Source organism: Gavialis gangeticus, unplaced genomic scaffold (genome assembly GCF_001723915.1).
Source record: "Gavialis gangeticus isolate Ggan-Ray unplaced genomic scaffold, GavGan_comp1, whole genome shotgun sequence".
Classification (NCBI taxonomy): Eukaryota; Metazoa; Chordata; order Crocodylia; family Gavialidae; genus Gavialis; species Gavialis gangeticus.
Window position 1 is genome coordinate 34,999,623 of NW_017729031.1, and position 5,495 is coordinate 35,005,117.

The window sequence follows — 5,495 nt, forward strand, 5'->3', positions numbered from 1 at the left end:
GCTCCCCTCTAATGTGCCCACATCCCCCCACATCTTAGTGTCATCAGCAAACTTGAACAGGGTGCTTTGCACCCCCTCATCCAAATCACTGATGAAGATATTGAACAGTGCGGGCCCAAGGACCGAGCCCTGTGGGTCCCCACTTCCCACGTCCTTCCATTCCCAAACTGGATGAGTAATTCAGACCTAAGTCCCTGTGAGGAGACTCACATTTAAAAATGTCAAAGTTTGCTTTTTGCAAATGTTTTCTAATGTTTGGCTACAGTTTGTCATTTCCCCAAACATTTCTGCCGGAAAACACATCCAGTAGGTTATTCAAAGGATGTGTAGCTACAAAGGGCATAGACACAGCCAGAGTAAGCCTTTTTTTTTTAATTAAGTGAATATTTTTCCTCAATCACTGTTTGATGGACATGACTACAGCTCTGTCTTGAAGCCTGTGAAAAGGTTTCCATGAATTTCAATGGGAGTTGAATGAGACTCATGGGAAAGTAGTTGGAAAAAAAAATGAGAGGCACATTCTGGGACGTATATTTTTTGTGGGTCATGTCTTTTATTGGATGAACTGCATGGTTGGGAGAGAATTAGAAAAGCTTTTGGGCACAAGGTGAGAGTGTATCTGAATGCTTGTCTCTCCCAATCTCTCCCAACCATGCCGTCCAGTAAAAAACTATTAAAAAATCCTTGCTTCTTACATATGTTTCGGATCATCACAGCTACAACACTGCTCCAATGCTACTTGAAGCAATGATTTTCTGACCCTTGAGCCATGATGACACATGCAGAATTTGCTCAGTCTTCAAATTTTAAAGAGTAGATTAAACCATGAAGAAAAAAGATGATGGATTAAGACTATTAACTCAGGAGGAGATACTGGTGCTTTAACTTTGATATAACCTTCCCCCATCAGAATCAAATTAACAATCTGAATACTGCCTTGCTTTGCCTAACCTCCACTATGTGGGAACTGAGGCAAAAATGCACCTCTACTGGTGCTTTATACTTATATGTTAAACTGCTCTGGAGTTGTAGACCTGCAAAGGCTTAAAAGAGCATCTCTGAATACCTCCACTACAAAGGACCTACATTTGGATTCAGCTGCAAAGCTGAATTTAGGTTTTCATTGATTTCCAATTAATTTAGCAGCTTGTTTACAGACTAATACTCTGTGTGTGATGTTACATGCAAAATTTTTGGTGGAGACACTGAGAAGCAAATTGGCTCACATTATTGTCCAGGTGGGGACAGTGTACTTGGTTTTGGTGACACCACTGATCCATTTGCCTTGCACCAAATAGCACACTCCATAGTGGAAGACAGTTGTATTGATATCAGGGTTCTTTCCCTGACAAGATATGTTTTGTACTTAATGTTAACTGAGCAACTGCAGGATTCAAATCAGTTCTGAATTGTGTCTGTATATGTAGCCTAACAGCTTCCGCAGTCCCTGAGAGTGGGAGGGAGCACACCAAGGTAACATTCTTCCCCACTCTCCCTTCCACCTACACACATATTTTCTGGGCCATTTATTTTTCCCTATACCGCATAAAGAGAAGTATATAGCCCGTTATCATACAGGTAGTGTAGTGGGGATAGGAAACTCTATGTATGTCACATCTAACCAGACAAATATGTAGACTATGCGCAGAACATCTATAAAGCTTGCTGTGACATGCACTTATTTTGTATTAATTTACACATGTTTTCAAGGACTGTATGTATTAGTTTATTCAGAAATAACACATAAAATACAGAATTGCACATTGAAGCAAATCCTTCTCAAGATGCAATTGTTCTCCTATGCCTAAGGCTACCTTTTCATTTAGTGAGGGGAACATACCCAGCAGCCCAATCTTTTAGTCTCCATGGGGTGATATCTTTATTATGCTCCATTTGTTAAAGTTATATACATTATAATGTGAAACTGCTGCAGAGAGTGTGAAAAGGGCACTTCCATATTGGCTGTAAAGGGAATACAATGTGTTTTAAGTGCGTTTTTATGCTTTAGCAGAGATTTCTGTGAGACTATAAATCAGGGAAAGCTCAGCATTGTATAAACACAAATTAAAATGTGCCAAACTAATAATTAGAAACTCCATCTTAAGCGTAGGGGGGAAGGGAGAAAAATAGAAGTGTTGCTAAATTTTATTTCTTAATGGAACATAATAATCAAGTAAACAATTTCAAGCAATTCTTTTCAGTGTTTTAGGCATCACTACAGATTAGTCTGGTAGAGAGCACAGGACAAGAGGTCAAGGAGAACTAGGTTTTGTTTGCATCTCTGCTACTAACTTAGAGTGATGTTGAGGAAGTCATTTAGTTTAATTGTGCTTCACTCCCCACATGACTTGTAAAATATGGTGACATGATACTGGCCTCTCTCACAAGATCTTCTAAGGCTTAATGAACTAAGTGTGGGCATCCTTACAAGATCCAAGATAGTAAGTGCTGCAGAAATTATTATTGAATGTGGAGATAAACATAAAGATTAAACTACTAAGTCAAATCTCTCTAGCTGAATTTTTTGAGCTTGACAACAAAACAGTGAACAATACAATGGCTGGTCACAGAAGTCCCTTGGAGCAGAGGACTAAAAGGCAAGGTACAGACATGGGCTGTACTGGCAAAGTAACTGCAAATAAAAAAGCAGAGATAAGTGGTCATTCTTCAGTATGGCATAAGTTTAAAAGAAGGTTAGATGGATTGTTCTCATTTTCCAGGAAAAGTTGATACACACTGATGGCCTATGCAATTTTAAAAGTCAACAAGTTTAAATCTGGTAGAAAGGGAGCACTTTCTTCTGAATAAAACATAATCTGTGGAATTTACTGCCACATGATATCACTAAAATAAAAGCTTAGGAGGATTCAAGAAATGGACTGAACATTTATATTGGAAATAAGACTATCCACAATTACATTAGAAATAATAAAAGGATTATTACTCCTAATGCTTCAGGATATAAAGCAACCACTAACTGATGAGCAGAGGAAGAAACTCCTCTTTTGAATAGTTTCTAGTACTGATCAGTGTCAGACAGAGGCCAGGTACAGACATTACACTTTTACTGGTATAAATGATCAGAAACCAGTCTATACCTATTAGAGGACATAGACTGGTTTAAAAATGGCAGAACCTGGTCTAAAATTTGTCCCCCTACCACCAAGGGGCGAACGTGTGTTCTGTTCGCTACTGATCTAAACTACACTGCTTACAGAAAGCCGCATAACTTAGATCAGCACTGTCTTGGGCTTTTTGAATGTCTAACCAGCATGAGTTCTGGACTACATGGACCACTGATCCCATACAAGCCATCCTAGCTTTCCTAATGGCAAGCAGCATCCTTCTGTGTGCTAATAGACAGGTAGTCTGGAACTGAATGCGCTTTTCTCTCACATCTTTTTCAAGAGAAAGACCTATGTTAGCAATGGAAGAGTGTCCCGGAGTTGTCTAGCTTTGGTTTTCAAGGAATTCTAGGATCTTTACCTTCTGATTCTTCACTGCGAAATTTATAAAAGCCAGAGGAGACAGCAAGAGACAAAGATAATCCTCACTACTATTCTGCTCAGGTGACACTATCAACGAGCTGATAAAACTGCATCAAGCATAGAAAAGATAGATAAGGAGCACAATGGCAAGGGTTAAATGACATATTGGGGATTGCCTAATGACAGTTTAGCTCTTGCTAAACTCCAATACAATCAGAGGACTTATTTAATAAGAGACCCGCACTAGGCAGATGGAACACATCAATAAGGCTTTTGTGGGAGGTGGTACATGACAACCCACACTTTCCCCAAGTCTAGCCACATTTGTTGTTCCCTCCCTTTCACTCACAGAAATACCAGCTTTTAATAGGTCCTACACAAAACAGAACAGCATTTGCATACTATCCATGATTAGGCCAAGCAATCCAGCTTTGGTTTTGCAGGTTCTGAAGGAAAAGTGGAAATTTGGTGTTAGTCAGGCTGGGTTAGGGTTAGGGTTATAAGGAGTGCAGGTCTCACCAGCTTTTAGTAAGAGGATGCTTTAATGGCATCAGGGCTGAGTTGGACATTTGACATAGCAGTTACAATCTTATACTGAATGTTGATATTTAAAATCTGGACAAGGATATGAATCTGCCATTGTAAAGTCTATTCCACCATACCCACATTGAGCCCCTTACTTTGTGTGCAGTCTCACTGAACGTGAGTGGGAAGTGCTGGCCTCAAGCTAAGCAGCTAAACTAAGAAAAATGTGAAGCTTAGGTCTCTTTTGGAGAAAGCAAAGCTCTGCGTTAATAAATAACTTCTGCAGCGTGGCTCTGGAAATGGTAATGCAGGTTGATTACTTGTCCTCACTAAAACATCTCTTATGCTGGGTGTGGCTATTATTGTATTTCCAGTGTATTTCCCCTTAGAGGCACCTAATTTATGAAGTCTTAGCCTCCAGGCCAAGAACAGAACTATTTACACTTAGATCCTCCAATGCTCTAAATTAGCCCTAGATCCAGGTAAGTGCAGAAGGAACAAAAAGATGCTGTAGTTATGCGAAGGAGAGTCAGTGACTCATGCTCAATATGTTTGCTCAACCTGTATGCTTTTGGGATGAACCAAGATTAGCAGAGGAAAATGGCCTTTTTATTTCCTTTTTATTGTGTTTACTACCATCTAGTACTATTAAGCTTTTTAAATCTAGGGAGATTCAGCATATCAATAAAGAGGTGCCTGTCATACAATGGTTTTGCAAAGTTTTCATCCAGAGCTTGGCATAAACAGTGAAACAATTGTTTTTTTTCCCATCTCTTCCCAACAAATGGCATGCCATCTTAGACCTCAAATGTGTCCCATTCCTCCCACAGTTGACTCAGGCTCTGGACATTGGACAACATGTCCACTGCAGCTCCCTCTTTCAGTTATTGTGTCAGGAAATGCGACTGTTCCTTTTTCACTTCCATAATGAAAAATGAAAGTGGGCTGTTTTCATTTCATTTTCATAAACTGCCCCAGCCTATATGCAACTAAGTTTACATCTGTGCATTCTTCATGATGCGGTTTTACAACCCAGAGAAAACATTTGCTTAATTAGTTGTTGCTCACCGTGCTCAGAAGGGCTGCTTGTCCTCTTGTTGCCGTGTTCAAAAGAGCACGAGTGAGGCAGGCAGGCAGTAGCAAGAGCAGCTCCGTGCAATCAGCTCTTCCAGGCCAGTTCACGCAGTGGCTGTGGCTAGACTTGTAATGCTTCAAAGGGCAAGGAGAAAAGGGAAGGACTCAGGATGTGATATCATACACTTGTTCTGAAAACAAGGAAACCGCCATAGATAACTGAAACGTCAACCACTCCGGAGCCTCAGGATGGATAATACTTCTTTGTTTTTCCTCCCTCCTCCCCTCCAGATGCCTCCCAGTAATAGTTACAATAACCCAGGACGATATTTAAGATATCACTATAATGAGTCTGAAAGGTACATAAGCAATTTAGCTGCTAGTTAGCAAGAACTGTATCTTTCTTTC

The 5,495-nt window shown here is 40.1% G+C and overlaps 1 protein-coding gene across 1 annotated transcript in view; it reads right to left on the reverse strand.

Moving 5' to 3' along the window:
• Nucleotides 1–5,224, reverse strand: part of RALB (RAS like proto-oncogene B) — a 76,995-nt gene extending 71,771 nt beyond the window's left edge. The window contains exon 1 of the mRNA XM_019522608.1: nt 5,082–5,224. The gene's annotated coding sequence lies outside the window, so the exon portion shown is untranslated. The remainder of the gene's footprint in view (nt 1–5,081) is intronic.
• Between the last annotated feature and the right edge of the window lie 271 nt (nt 5,225–5,495).